At 45.2% G+C, this 16,040-nt stretch overlaps 1 long non-coding RNA gene across 3 annotated transcripts; it reads left to right on the top strand.

Annotated features, from left to right (window-relative positions):
- Positions 1 to 570: 570 nt before the first annotated feature.
- On the top strand, positions 571 to 7,648 carry LOC135378542 (uncharacterized). 3 transcript variants are annotated; one of them, XR_010418449.1, is made up of 4 exons: positions 571 to 753; positions 5,681 to 5,867; positions 5,941 to 5,999; positions 7,237 to 7,648. It is a non-coding gene; the product is annotated as an uncharacterized LOC135378542 (long non-coding RNA). The 3 variants fall into 3 exon arrangements; XR_010418450.1 differs by lacking the exon at positions 571 to 753 and adding an exon at positions 2,423 to 4,470; XR_010418448.1 differs by lacking the exon at positions 571 to 753 and having other exon boundaries at positions 5,461 to 5,867.
- Positions 7,649 to 16,040: the final 8,392 nt, after the last annotated feature.

The following is a 16,040-nucleotide window of genomic DNA, read 5'->3' as shown; positions in this document are numbered from 1 at the left end:
GGAGCCGTTCTCGGGACGCGACGCGCGCGATTCCCCGTGCGAGCGCAACGCGGGCCTCGCGGTTTGGACGCGCGCGATCCCTTTCCCCGAGCAGGTGCACTGTTTTATCACTTAAACAGCAGCAGAGCTCACCATTGTAGTACCCTCGCGATAAATCTTTTATTCCAGCGCCAGCAGACCCAAGCAGGGTACCCAAGCTTGCAGCCAGCGATGCTGGAATGATTATTTTATTTGATTTCATTTCATTTTGAGTCATTATCGGCTCACCTATTTAGTGAAGACCTATGAACACATGTTAAGTGGTTTGGTTTAAAAATGATGAGAGCTACAGTGTGTAGCGAATGATGTTCACATTTGTCCGTTCTGCTCTATAGTATTCTTGCAAAGTATATGGGTGCAAGAAAATAAAAGGAAAACGAAGAAGACAATTCACTCCTGTATGATGAGCGCTGCGTAGAAGCACGGCACCGTTTTCTTTGTGGAGGTATAGCGAACGCGCATTCCTTTCTTTCTTTTTTGGTTCGCGTCGGCCGAGTGGCGATATCCTATTACATCCGGAACGAGGACCTATCGCTTTGCGATCGCATACAAGAGTGAGCCATCTTTTGACGATGGTAGGATAATTATTGACCTGAGGAATAATATGGATTTATGTGGTTGTGAGAATAGACGTTGTGTTTGTGATTGTGAAAATGTGAGTGTGTGTCTGTGTGTGCGCGCGCGCTTTCCTGAACCAGGGATCCCACTTGACAAGTAAGTTCTTTGTGTGTGCTTTTTCATGTGACACGAGTGATACATTTATGTACCATTGCGTGGAATAGTGGCTTAAAAAATAAGGGAAGCAGCGCTTGCATTGCTATCTGTAGGATAGACCGAGAGCGTTTTTAATGGAATTACCTCGCGAACCTGGTGAAGTCTTCGTTTTGGGCAGGCTATTTTATGAGAGCCGGTCCTGTTGCGATGCATTTGATACGCTTTCCTGAAGCAGCGTGCTTTGTTCTTGTAGTGTGGTTTACGCCTTTATCAATAGAAATGAATAGAAGTGTTTGTTTGTTTGTTTGTTTGTTTGTTTGTTTGTTTGTTTGTTTGTATGTTTATTTGTTTGTTTGTTAGTATGTGTCTGTCACGTTCGTAGCGCTGTTCAAGCTTTATTTGCTTTGCAAAAATTCAGACTTTATGGTATTAAGCTGTTCGTCTAGAAGTGACTTTCCCTGCTCGCTTAAGATAAATTGTGTATCCCTGCCCTGTGCTTTCTTCACGCAGGGACAATGCAAATGAGTATTTAGCATTATGCAATAATTATCTGATAGCAGAAATGGGTGTCTTTGTCACAGTTTATTAGCGTGTGTGTCGATATTTTATTTTATTTTATTTTTTTCTCTTATTGCTATGCGAGCAAAAGTGTGTGTAATTTTTCGCTGCTCTTTTCTTATTTTCTCTACTTTTATGTAGAAGAAAGCCTCCTGCGTAAAAGCTGAATAGTGTTCTATCAGTGGAAGTGGGGTTGTTTGTTTGATTTTGTTGGGTGTTCGATATCTTGATGAAGTAAGCAGTGCTTAATTTTGCAGGTTTTTGAGCAGAAATGCTGGTATCTGAGCACGGAGTAGAAATTGCTATATTTCTCTGCTCCCTAAGAAACTTTGTACGTCGTTTTCCAAGCAGACCGCGTTTAGTTTACGCGAAATGAACTTATGTATGCTCTATGATGATCCGCCGCAGGCTTAGCCCTTTTCCCCGATCACCAGTGTTTTGGCATTCGATGTCGCATGTCTAGACTTGTTCAGTAGTGTCTTTCTTGCTGCAATTTTTACCCTTCGCTGATATCTTGTTGCTGTCATGTTGTGCTAGCCGCGTAGCGATAAGCGGTGATTCTCCGATTATTCCTAGGCGGTACGGCTTAAGCCTTTTCCCTGCTCACTGAAGGAAATTTGTGTATCCCTGTCCTGTGCTTTCTTTACGCAAGGGTAACGCGTCTGTGTATGTGGCACTATCATATAGCAGACATGAGTGTCTTTTTCTTGGTTTATTGGCATATGCTTCAGGTTTTTTAAGTCAAGCAAAAGTGCGTGTAATATTTCGCTGCTCTTTTTCTTATTTTCTCTACTTTTATGTAGAAGAAAGCCTCCTGCGTAAAAGCTGAATAGTGTTCTACCAGTGGAAGTGGGGTTGTTTGTTTGATTTTGTTGGGTGTTCGATATCTTGACGAAGTAAGCAGTGCTTAATTTTGCAGGTTTTTGAGCAGAAATGCTGGTATCTGAGCACGGAGTAGAAATTTCTATATTTCTCTGCTCCTTAAGAAAATTTGTACGTCGTTTTCCAAGCAGACCGCGTTTAGTTTACGCGAAGTAGAAAAATGAAGTTGTGTATGCTCTATGATGATCCGCTGCGGGCTTAGGCCTTTTCCCCGATGAGCAGTGTTTTGTATGCGATGTCGCATGTCTGGACTTGTTCAGTGTTGCAATTTTTACCCTTCGTTAATATCTTGTTGTTGTTGTCGTCTTGTGTTAGACGTTGAGCTTCGTAGCGATGTGCGGTAACGCTACGATTATTCCTGAGCGCTCCGTGTGTTTAATGCGTTGTCCTCTTTGCGTGCATGCGTGTGCTTTTTTTCTCCTGATTTGTGACGTCCTCGTGGCATGTCTGGACTTGTTTAGCAGTGTTGCAGTTCTTCCCGCTGCTAGTATCTTGTTGGTGTCATGTTGTGCTAGCCGCGTGGCGATGTGTGGTGACCTGAGGTCTTAAGCCTTTTCCCTGCTCACCTAAGGAAATTTGTGTATCCCTGTCCTGTGCTTTCTTTACGCAAGGGTAATGCGACTGTGTATGTGGCATTATGCAAGAATTATCTGGTGGCAGAAATAGGCGTATTTTTCTCAGTGTATTGGCGTGCGCTACGGTTTCTTGCAGTTACAGCTATTGGAGCACACATACGTGTAATTTTTCGCGGTTCTTTTCTCCTTTCACGGCTTTTACTCAGAATGTAGATGAGGGGAAACAGTCAGCATCCAGGTAGAGCAGGAGAAAGCCGCTCGGCAGAGGAGAGAGTTCATGAGAATGGAATTTGTTTGTTTGTTTTTTGTTATATGTTGAGTGTTAGTATTCGCTTTCCTCGATATGTTGAGGAAGTCAGCCGTTATAGGTATTTGTGCAGAAATGCTGGTATCTGAGTGTGTGGAGTAGAAATTCCTATAAAGCACCTCTCCTTGTGCATTCCTGAGCTGCTGTGTGCGCGCGCGTGCTTCTTTTTCCTGGATTGCGACGTCATGATGGCATGTTGGGGCTTGTTTAGCAGTGTTGCAATTTTACCCGCTGCTATTATCTTGTTATCTTGTGTTAGCCGCGTAGCGATAAGCGGTGATTCTCCGATTATTCCTGAGGTCTTAAGCCTTTTCCCTGCTCACCTAAGGAAATTTGTGTATCCCTGTCCTGTGCTTTCTTTGCGACAATGCGTCTGTGTATGTGGCACTATCAGATACCAGACATGAGTGTCCTTTTCTTGGTTTATTGGCATATGCTTCAGGTTTTTTTAAGTCAAGCACAAGTGCGCGCAATTTTTCGCTGCTCTCTTCCTCAGATCACCGATTTTACGAAGAAGACAGTCGCATGGTACAGCTGAGAAGAGGGTTTCTCTGATTGTTTGTTTGATTTTGTTGGGTGTTCGATATGTTGAGGAAGTCAGCTGTTAAAGGTATCCGTGAAGAAATGCTTGCACCTGAGCGCAGGATAGGAATTCCTGAAGCACGGCACCCTCAGTGTAAATTAATTATGTTGGATATGAGTCTGCTTCCCTGCATGACAAGGCTGAAATGGGAAGAGAGAAAAAATTGGAGCGCTTCATTAGTAGCGATCCAAGTAATAGGGCAATTATAGTTTCCATAGAAAGTAGAATTTTAATGGGCTCCTAAAATTATAGTTTAGTTGTAGTTTTTCTAAACTGCAATGCAATAATCATTAATATAGTATAGGAATGCTATCGTGTTCCCGTAAAGGCGTTCTGTCTTGTGCTTTGGAATGCGCGAATAGAACTTTGCTCGCAGCCTTTCCCGCCTTCATGCTCGCAATGCGCGAATGGAACTTTGCCCACCCGGCTTCCGCGCCTTTTTTGCTCGCGGGTGTAGCCTCAGACAACGAATGTATGAGCATAGAAAGGGTCACGTATTACATAAGCCTGGAGGTGATGTTGAGTGGTCTCACTTATTATTTTAAAAGAGCAGTGGCAGTTTACTGTAATTCTAATGACCATGATGAGCCTTTGGGGTGAAAATCGTTAATATGCGGGTGCTTTTTTGTTGAATTTTAATGAGAGAATCAATGTCATTAAGAGTAGGACAAAGGAAATAATCTTGCGATTCAATAATTAATAGAAGTCTTTGCCGCTGTCTTCTTCTTCTTCAGACAGGATGTGATGACGACACGCAGTCTGTAGCAATGCATTGACCGTCACTGGAAAAAAAGTGTAGCAATAGAAAAATGGTGTGTATTGCCCTGGACGGATTTATGATGTGCACTGTTTTTGAACAAGAGGAGTGCGTGTGCTTGGAAATAGTTTGATGCTGGTTTCCTTCTTTGTTTCTTTTCGCTTTTTCCCCCTTGTTGTCTGACAAACATGCGCTGACATGCCTGGGCTTGTTCTGACATGCTTTCCTTCTAGATGTAGATTTTTCCTTTTTGAAGAGAAACATTCTTGACGATAGTGCTGCCTTGAATGGGAATAGTGCTATTCTTAATACTTTTGCGATTCATTTAGTTCAGAGAGTATAACCGCGAGGGGGACAGGTGTGTGACTTTATTCAGGAGGAACAAAGCATCATTATTCAATTATCTGCCTGGCTCTCGGGTGGGCCTGGAGGTGATGTGGAGTGGACTCACTTATTATTTTAAAGAGCAGTGGTAGTTTACTGTAATTCTAATGACCATGATGAGCCTTTGGGGTGAAAATCGTTAATATGCAGGGTGCTTTTTTGTTGAATTTTAATGAGAGAATCAATGTCATTAAGAGTAGGACAAAGGAAATAATCTTGCGATTCAATAAATAATAGGAGTCTTTGCCGGTGTCTTCTTCTTCGGACAGGATGTGATGACGTCACGCAGTCTGTAGCAATGCATTGACCGTTACTGGAAAAAAGTGTGGCAATAGAAAAATGGTGTGTATTGTCCTGGGCAGATTTATGATGAGCACTGTTTTTGAATAAGAAGAAATAGTTTGATGCTGGTTTCCTTCTTTGTTTCTTTTCGCTTTTTCCCCCCTTGTCTGACAAACATGTGCTGACATGCCTGGGCTTGTTCTGACATGCTTTCCTTCTGCATGTAGTTTTTTTCTTTTTGTACAAGACATATTCTTGACGATAGTGCTGCCTTGAATGGGAGTAGAGCTATTCTTAATAATTTTGCGATTCATTTAGTTCAGAGAGTAACCGCGAGGGGGACAGGTGTGTGACTTTATGTCTTGCTGAACCATTTTTTTTTTTTTCCTGTACAGTAAGACTTTGGGAATGAAATGCTACAATCTCCTCTTGTCTATGGTGTTTTTCTGCAATAATTCCCCACGCAATCATTATAGTAGAATAAAGGAAATAATCTTGGGATAGTGATTCAATAAATAATATGTCCCCTGTCTAGAGCGTACGCGTCCTTGAGCCACGCACCTGCATGATGACCGCATACCGAGAGACTATTGTTTCAGGTTGACCTTGTCTAGAGGAGCATTAGTGGAAAAAAACTGTGTAGCCCTGAGACAATAGGATGCCGTTACGACCAATGAGAACGGCCTGCAGGGGGCGCAAGGATTCACTTCTCTCTTGGACACTGACGGGTCTCGACACGCAAATTCTGCTCCTGGCGTTGGCCGTCAGTGGAAGAGCGTAGCTTAGGTGGGGTTCTGTCTGCCTCTGATGGGGTGCGGATGTGTGGTTCGTCACTGGTGAATGGTGTTCGACGATGTAGGTGGATTTTGTGACGAGCGGATTTACAATGAGGGAATGCTGTGAACGGGAAAAATGATGGTGAGTGCCTTTTTCACTCTGTTCAAGTGTTTGTTTTCCTCTGTTGCCCAGCAGTCGTACGAATTTGTCCTGATATGCCCCGATATGCATGCTTTCCTTTGTTGACGCTTAGTATTTTTTTCTTTTTTGACAAGGAACATTGTCGTCTTGACGATAGTGCTGCCCCGAGTTCTGCGCGCGTTGATTTATTGAGTGCCTAGTCCTCTTATTAGCCATTGATGGAGTTACATGTTAGGATGTTTTGTTCTTTTGCAAGTCTCATTTAGTAAGACTTTGGAATTCCTACGATCAGTTTTCATGCATGGTGATCTTCTGCAATAGTTTCCTATGCAATCGTTATAGAAGAATAAAGGAAATAATCTTGGGATAGTGATTCAATAAATAATAGGTCCCCTGTCTAGAGCGCACGCGTCCCTGAGCCACGCAGGTGCATGATGACGTCATACCGTGGCTTCACTGCAGATTGACCAAAGGAGCATTAGTGGAAAAAAAAAACAGTGTAGCCCTGAGACAATAGGATGATGTCTGGACCAATGAGAACTGCCAGCAGGGGGCGCAGGAATGCTCTTCTCACTTAGCCTCACGACCAATGAGAACGGCCAGCAGGGGGCGCAGGAATGCTCTTCTCTCTTAGCCTCTCGCAGGTGACGGTAGGAGCGCGCAGAGGGCGCTACGAGCGCGCGCATGCGTAGCACCCGTAGAGTGGCGCTTACGTCAGTCCACCTCTGGCTCTCGTTGGGAAAAGACGTGCGGTCGTTCGCTCCGTCGTCACTTGATCCCTGGCTGTCGACGAGAGCAGTCGCATCGGTCTGCGCTCCTGCTGTGGTGAGGTGATTTGTTGCGTAACTAATGTTTTCGTCAACTTTGTTCCCGCTTTGTTTGCGATTTTCGTGCCAGTGCTGGTTGCTGTTGTCCGGGCGTTCCCGCCATTTTCTATCATCTTCTGCCTTGGGACCGGGAGTAGCGCTGGCGTGATTCTTAATAATTTTGTTGTGAGATTAGTTGAGAAAGTAACCGCTAGGGGGTGCAGCTGCGGGGCTTTATACAGGACAAAAAAGCATTACGAGTCAGTTTCTGCCTGCCTCTCGGATGGAGCAGTCGCATGGTTCTGCGCTCCTGTTCTGGTGGGCTCATTTGTTGTGTAACTAATTGTTTTTTCTTGTTAGCTAATGATGGTTTGCATACTCTTGCTTTCCCAGCCTCTGTATTACGAGTGTTTTTCTCCTTGCATGTCCAGAGCTGTCCTAACTTGCCCAGACATGCCATGATGACGTCACAGCTGACGTCACAGGATGTCCGGAACTTGTGGTCATAGCTGGGATGCTTTGCAACCTGCCTCTGTGCTCCGTCGCCCGGCGATGGTCAGCGGCCTTTCCGGGCCGCTTCCTTCAAGATGGCGTCGTTGATCTTCAACTAAACTCCTTCTCTCCACTCTATCTCTATCTATTTTTTTATTTTTTATGACCACGTTTATCCGGAAACGCACAGGGTGGTCTGGACACTAGTTAGACGCTCCCCAATTAGTGTGATGACTCATTGGATGATGCTGATTAATGTGGGGGGTCCCAATTAGCTCTAATTGCTAATTAATGGCGTCCAGAAGCCTTGTAGCGTTTCCGGATAAGCGTGGTCAGTACTTACTACTTACGTTCTGTTGGCCACCTCACATCTTGTATTTTCTCAGAGAAGATAACACCCCTGTTTTCCATGCAGGTCGCGACATATGCCCCCTTCCCCTTAACCATACATTCGGAATCTTCTTATCCTGTTTCTCTTCAAGCTCCTCCCCAGTAAACCATAAATGTCCCTGGGATGACTGCAAGACATCCTTACCAGGATATGTGGACTACCTGTGGACGTCCATAATCCTCCCGATGATGTCAGAATGGACATCCCATGGATGTTAAAGCAGGCATCCATATCATGTCTCTGGGATGTCTTTCAGAGACATGATCTTGTACCTTGTTGGGACGTTTTTTTTATGTTATGCTAGGTGTATACAGGGTGTCCCAGAAAACGTGTCATTGAATTATAATAAAAAACTACACCACCTAGAGTAATGCGGTCAATGACATTTGTTCTTACTGGGTTTTTGCCACCTCCTCATGTGAATGTCGTTTAACGTGAGTTTAATTATCTAAATTTTTGCGAGCTTAAGTCGGAAATTTGCCTAGTAAAGGTCATTTTTTCACCCCACCAATGTGAAGAGCGTGTCTAATTTAGTCAAATTAATGATAATTGACAGGGATATTCAGGAGGTATCCCATCGGAAAAAATAGCCGCACATCATACTCTACGGAGGTCGCACAGAATAGCGAACGATTAATTTTTCAGCGCAATCTTTGTCAGTCTGACGAAAGGAGGTTGGAAGCCACCGACATCGCAGAAAGAGATAAAACAGGCACGGCTTATCACATTCGACTTTCGCTGGGATAATGCTTTCCCTTTCCCAATTTTAGGAACTGTTACTTTTTCTACTATCACTCTGTAGGCTGGCTTCGGAACCTCCTTTCGTCGCACAGAGAGCGATTGCGCTCAAAAAGTCATCGCGCGCTACCTTCCGGTGCTCCGAAAAGCATGATATTCGGCTATTTTTTTTCGATGGGATAGCTTGTGAATATCATTGTGAATTATCATGAATTTGAGTGAATTCGGCACGCTCTTCATATTGGTGGGGTAAAAAAGTGACCTTTACGTGGAAAATTTCCGAGTTCAGTTCGCAAATATTTACATAATTAAACTTGGAGTACATGACATTCACATTAGGAGGTGGCAAAAACCTAATAAGAGCAAATGCTGTTGACCGCATGATTCTAGGTGGCGTAGTTTTTTAATTATAATTCAATGACACGTTTTCTGGGACACCCTGTATACTTTGAGCAATATCATGATGCAAATATGTGGTTCAGCTTCAACGTTTATTGGTGCACTGACTGAGTACAGTAAGACAGCTTTTCATAAAAATACTCTCGACTAGAATGAATCAAAAGTAAGGTAGGCAACTACAATAGTACCACAGCAGCGAGGAGCTTATACATATGCTGGGTTTATAAGCATTTTTAGCAGAATGGAGACAAAAATATGCAGGTTGTGTAGAGAACAAGGTTAAGCCACATTGTACTACATAGCATGTAACCAGAGTAGCAGAGGCGCTGCCGTGGTAACACACGTTTATGGGTGTGTTTCCTATTTACGAGTGATATTAGGTTTGATGTGATTGGGGACACTGTCTTGATGCTCATGTTAACACGTGGAGCTGCTCTGATACTAATATTAACAGAGCTGTTCAGGCTCATGTTAAGTTAACATCATGTTAAGTTAAGTCTAGTGTTAACATTGTTAACACTAGAGCATCTCTGATGGTGATGCTAACATGAGGGCTGACTTAATGCTGATGTGGCACAATAGTTCCATTGATGCTGGTTATGGAAATCTTGAAATTGCTGCTGTGTGGCCAGCAACGGCAAGCTATTAACCGCCCCTCCCCGTCGCTGTCTACATGCTTTCTGAAATGTTCTGCGAAGTAAGCCGCTCATGTCTGGGGGAGATGAGAACCCGCAAAAACCCACGCGAAACAGTAATATATATATATATATACATATACTGGAAGAAAGGGGTTCGGGCGACCGCGAAATTAAATAGGTACTAACAAAATATGAGGCACACAACGAAGATGTAGGAAGTAGAAAAAGGGGGAGTTATTTATTTACTAGTGGAAAGTTAAGGGGGAAGTCAACGTTGCGGCGGAAGCTCCGCCTTCGTCAGGACTGAAGAATGACAAATGACACTTGGAGTTTTATACAGTGCTACAATGACGTCACAATCGGGGGGTCCCGCCAGCTGGCGGCCGTCAGCAGGTCAAGTACAAGGAAGTGGTTGAGTCATGTCCGGTGAAGAGGTCATAGTCCGGGAGGTGGGATGGAATCCAAGGGCTGTGGACTGTTGTTCTGCAAAGGTGAAGGTTTGCAGAACAACAGTCCACAGCCCTTGGATTCCATCCCACCTCCCGGACTATGACCTCTTCACCGGACATGACTCAACCACTTCCTTGTACTTGAACTGCTTTATTTATTTACTAGTTGAAAGTTAAGGGGGAAGTCAACGTTGCGGCGGAAGCTCCGCCTTCGTCAGGACTGAAGAATGACAAATGACACTTGGAGTTTTATACAGTGCTACAATGACGTCACAATCGGGGGGTCCCGCCAGCTGGCGGCCGTCAGCAGGTCAAGTACAAGGAAGTGGTTGAGTCATGTCCGGTGAAGAGGTCATAGTCCGGGAGGTGGGATGGAATCCAAGGGCTGTGGACTGTTGTTCTGCAAAGGTGAAGGTTTGCAGAACAACAGTCCACAGCCCTTGGATTCCATCCCACCTCCCGGACTATGACCTCTTCACCGGACATGACTCAACCACTTCCTTGTACTTGAACTGCTGACGGCCGCCAGCTGGCGGGACCCCCCGATTGTGACGTCATTGTAGCACTGTATAAAACTCCAAGTGTCATTTGTCATTCTTCAGTCCTGACGAAGGCGGAGCTTCCGCCGCAACGTTGACTTCCCCCTTAACTTTCCACTAGTAAATAAATAACTCCCCCTTTTTCTACTTCCTACATCTTCGTTGTCTGCCTCATATTTTGTTAGTACCTATATATATATATATAAAGAGGGGGGAAAAGCCATTAAAAAAATAAGTAAATGATGCTATAGACGTGTTTGAAATTCAAACTTACAGATTAAAATGGCTTCTATGGCTGCACGTAGAGAAACAGCTCGCTGAGTGACCCCTGGTTTGCCAATCCCGAACGATGCGCAGCTACCCAGGGCCGACGAGCCGCAAACACTGCGAAACACGTGTCCTCTGGTGCTGTCGCATCGTTCAATGAGTATCTATATATATATATACATATATAATGAGGGAAGAAAAGCCATTAAAGAAACGAGTAAATGACACTAGACGTGTTTGAAATTAAAAATTACAGATTAAGATGGCTTCTGTGACTGCACTGAGAGAAACAGACACTCATGCAACGATGCGACAGCACCAGAGGACACGTGTTTCGCCGTGTTTGTGGCTCATCAGCTCTGGGTAGCTGCGCATCGTTCGGATTTGGCAAACCAGGGGTCACTCAGCGAGCGATATACACCTGGGAGGGTGACTGAGCACTCCGCAATCCCACAGTGCAAGCCAGTGAATTATAATGAGGGAAGAAAAGCCATTAAACAAACGAGTAAATGACACTCGACGTGTTTGAAATTCAAAATTACAGATTAAGATGGCTTCTACGGCTGCACGCAGAGAAACATATACTTATGGAACGATGCGACAGCACCAGAGGACACGTGTTTCGCCGTGTTTGCGGCTCGTCAGCTCTGGGTAGCTGCGCATCGTTCGGAATTGGCAAACCAGGGGTCACTCAGCGAGCGATATACACCTGGGAGGGTGACTGAGCACTCCTGAATGCCGCAGTGCAAGCCAGTGAATTATAACAAAGAGAAAAAGCCATTAAAGGAGCAAGTAAGTGACACTAGACGTATTTGAAATTAAAAATTACAGATTAAGATGGCTTCTATGGCTGCACGCAGAGAAACAGATACTCATGGAACGATGCGACAGCACCGGAGGACACGTGTTTCGCCGTGTTTGCGGCTCGTCAGCTCTGGGTAGCTGCTCATCGTTCGGAATTGGCAAACCAGGGGTCGTTCAGCGAGTGATATACACCTCGGAAGGTGACTGAGCACTCCTGAATGCCGCAGTGCAAGCCAGTGGATTATAATGAAGAGAAAAAAAAGCCATTAAAAAACAAGTGAATGACACTAGACGTATTTGTAATTAAAAATTACAGATTAAGATGGCTTCTATGGCTGCACGCAGAGAAACATATACAGTAAACCCTCGTTATTATGACCATGGTCGTTCCCGAAAATTTTGGTCATAATGCGGAATTGTCATATTAACGGGTGGGATTTGCAGAGGTTTCACTGCATTGTTCCCCAGGAGTATGGTCGTAAAGCGCGTGTGTCAGATTATCGGGGGTCATATTAACGAGGGTTCACTGTAGTTATGGAACGATGCGACAGAACCAGAGGACACGTGTTTCGCCGTGTTTGCGGCTCGCCAGCTCTGAGTAGCTGCGCATCGTTCGGAATTGGCAAACCAGGGGTCGCTCAGCGAGCGATATACACCTGGGAGGGTGACTGAGCACTCCTGAATGCCGCAGTGCAAGCCAGTGAATTATAACAAAGAGAAAAAGCCATTAAAGGAGCAAGTAAGTGACACTAGACGTATTTGAAATTAAAAATTACAGATTAAGATGGCTTCTATGGCTGCACGCAGAGAAACAGATACTCATTGAACGATGCGACAGCACCAGAGGACACGTGTTTCGCCGTGTTTGCGGCTCGTCAGCTCTGGGTAGCTGCTCATCGTTCGGAATTGGCAAACCAGGGGTCGCTCAGCGAGTGATATACACCTCGGAAGGTGACTGAGCACTCTTGAATGCCGCATTGCAAGCCAGTGGATTATAATGAAGAGAAAAAAAAAGCCATTAAAAAACAAGTGAATGACACTAGACGTATTTGAAATTAAAAATTACAGATTAAGATGGCTTCTATGGCTGCACGCAGAGAAACATATACAGTAAACCCTCGTTATTATGACCATGGTCGTTCCCGAAAATTTTGGTCATAATGCGGAATTGTCATATTAACGGGTGGGATTTGCAGAGGTTTCACTGCATTGTTCCCCAGGAGTATGGTCGTAAAGCGCGTGTGTCAGATTATCGGGGGTCATATTAACGAGGGTTCACTGTAGTTATGGAACGATGCGACAGAACCAGAGGACACGTGTTTCGCCGTGTTTGCGGCTCGCCAGCTCTGAGTAGCTGCGCATCGTTCGGAATTGGCAAACCAGGGGTCGCTCAGCGAGCGATATACACCTGGGAGGGTGACTGAGCACTCCTGAATGCCGCAGTGCAAGCCAGTGAATTATAACAAAGAGAAAAAGCCATTAAAGGAGCAAGTAAGTGACACTAGACGTATTTGAAATTAAAAATTACAGATTAAGATGGCTTCTATGGCTGCACGCAGAGAAACAGATACTCATTGAACGATGCGACAGCACCAGAGGACACGTGTTTCGCCGTGTTTGCGGCTCGTCAGCTCTGGGTAGCTGCTCATCGTTCGGAATTGGCAAACCAGGGGTCGCTCAGCGAGTGATATACACCTCGGAAGGTGACTGAGCACTCTTGAATGCCGCATTGCAAGCCAGTGGATTATAATGAAGAGAAAAAAAAAGCCATTAAAAAACAAGTGAATGACACTAGACGTATTTGAAATTAAAAATTACAGATTAAGATGGCTTCTATGGCTGCACGCAGAGAAGCATATACAGTAAACCCTCGTTATTATGACCATGGTCGTTCCCGAAAATTTTGGTCATAATGCGGAATTGTCATATTAACGGGTGGGATTTGCAGAGGTTTCACTGCATTGTTCCCCAGGAGTATGGTCGTAAAGCGCGTGTGTCAGATTATCGGGGGTCATATTAACGAGGGTTCACTGTAGTTATGGAACGATGCGACAGCACCAGAGGACACGTGTTTCGCCGTGTTTGCGGCTCGCCAGCTCTGAGTAGCTGCGCATCGTTCGGAATTGGCAAACCAGGGGTCGCTCAGCGAGCGATATACACCTGGGAGGGTGACTGAGCCCTCCTGAATGCCGCACTGCAAGCCAGTGAATTATAATGAAGAGAAAAAGCCATTAAAGGAGCAAGTAAGTGACACTAGACGTATTTGAAATTAAAAATTACAGATTAAGATGGCTTCTATGGCTGCACGCAGAGAAACAGATACTCATGGAACGATGCGACAGCACCAGAGGACACGTGTTTCGCCGTGTTTGCGGCTCGTCAGCTCTGGGTAGCTGCGCATCGTTCGAAATTGGCAAACCAGGGGTCACTCAGCGAGCGATATACACCTGGGAGGGTGACTGAGCACTCCTGAATGCCGCAGTGCAAGCCAGTGAATTATAATGAAGAGAAAAAAAAAGTCATTAAAAAACAAGTGAATGACACTAGACGTATTTGAAATTAAAAATTACAGATTAAGATGGGTTGTATGGCTGCACGCAGAGAAACATATAGTTATGGAACGATGCGACAGCACCAGAGGACACGTGTTTCGCCGTGTTTGCGGCTCGCCAGCTCTGAGTAGCTGCGCATCGTTCGGAATTGGCAAACCAGGGGTCGCTCAGCGAGCGATATACACCTGGGAGGGTGACTGAGCCCTCCTCAATGCCGCACTGCAAGACAGTGAATTATAATGAAGAGAAAAAGCCATTAAAGGAGCAAGTAAGTGACACTAGACGTATTTGAAATTAAAAAATTACAGATTAAGATGGCTTCTATGGCTGCACGCAGAGAAACAGATACTCATGGAACGATGCGACAGCACCAGAGGACACGTGTTTCGCCGTGTTTGCGGCTCGTCAGCTCTGGGTAGCTGCTCATCGTTCGGAATTGGCAAACCAGGGGTCGCTCAGCGAGTGATATACACCTCGGAGGGTGACTGAGCACTCCTGAATGCCGCAGTGCAAGCCAGTGAATTATAATGAAGAGAAAAAGCCATTAAAGAAACAAGTAAATGACACTACACGTATTTGAAATTAAAAATTACAGATTAAGATGGGTTCTATGGCTGCACGCAGAGAAACAGATGCTCATGGAACGATGCGACAGCACCAGAGGACACGTGTTTCGCCGGGTTTGCGGCTCGTCAGCTCTTGGTAGCTGCGCATCGTTCGGAATTGGCAAACCAGGGGTCGCTGAGCGAGCGATATACATCTGGGAGGGTGACTGAGCACTCCTGAATGCCGCAGTGCAAGCCAGTGAATTATAATGAAGGGAAAAAGCCATTAAAGGAGCAAGTAAGTGACACTAGACGTATTTGAAATTAAAAATTACAGATTAAGATGGCTTCTATGGCTGCACGCAGAGAAACAGATACTCATGGAACGATGCGACAGCACCAGAGGACACGTGTTTCGTGGTGTTTGCGGCTCGTCAGCTCTGGGTAGCTGCGCATCGTTCGGAATTGGCAAACCAGGGGTCACTCAGCGAGCGATATACACCTGGGAGGGTGACTGAGCACTCCTGAATGCCGCAGTGCAGTATCTCAACTTTGACAACAACAGTATTCCAATAAAATTGCCTTTTCAGAAACAAAGTGCCACTGTATCCACCTCCACCCAGACCGAAACTTTTGTTATGCATCGTTCTGTTTGTGAGTGCTCTTCAAGTTTCGTTTGCATGCTTTTTTCATTGGTTTTCAACAGGGAGCGTACTACAGCAACCAATAACTTTTACTTTCCAGACACGCAATCAGACAACTCTGTAAAAATACTTCATGGCCAACAGTGCCAATCTGATCCATGTATACCACCATCCCAGGCTCAGTCGACATAAGTAGCTAGCAGACAGGCTCAATCGATAGGTAGAGATACGGAAGACATGTTGATGTCTGATGAAGAAGACTCTGATGACTGCTATGCGGCCATCTGAAGAGGCAAGCAGCAGGTGAGTTTTTGACAACTTGTATCAGACGTCGTTCCTTATGCCACATGTTTCCTAGTGAGGACGATATATATGAAGCAGTGCATGGGCCACCTGAACATAATAATAATAATAGGGTGTTTACGTCGCGAGACAACTGAGATCATGAGCGACGCCACAGCGGTCGGTCTGTGGATTGCTTTCGCCCACCTGAGGGTTCTTTAACGTGCGATGAAAGCTCATCACACGGCACCCCGTATTTAACGTCCCTCGCGGAAGACGGCGTGTCTAAGCAACTTGTACCCTGCCACCAAGTTGCTGGCGTCCTCGGCCGGGTTCGAACCCGCGATCTCGGGATCAGAAGGCGAACACGCTACCGACTGAGCCACCGAGGCCGGTGCCACCTGAACAGAACAGGACAGGAGGTTCGTTGTTTCTGAAAGCTGCCTCATGGAGTTATTCCGAACCTGCCCAGCATGCTTTGCAACGTGTTCCAAC

The sequence above is a fragment of the Ornithodoros turicata genome, chromosome 1, assembly GCF_037126465.1.
Source record: "Ornithodoros turicata isolate Travis chromosome 1, ASM3712646v1, whole genome shotgun sequence".
Taxonomy (NCBI): Eukaryota; Metazoa; Arthropoda; class Arachnida; order Ixodida; family Argasidae; genus Ornithodoros; species Ornithodoros turicata.
Note: the sequence above shows the minus strand (reverse complement) of the source record. Positions and strands in the feature narration are given on the sequence as shown.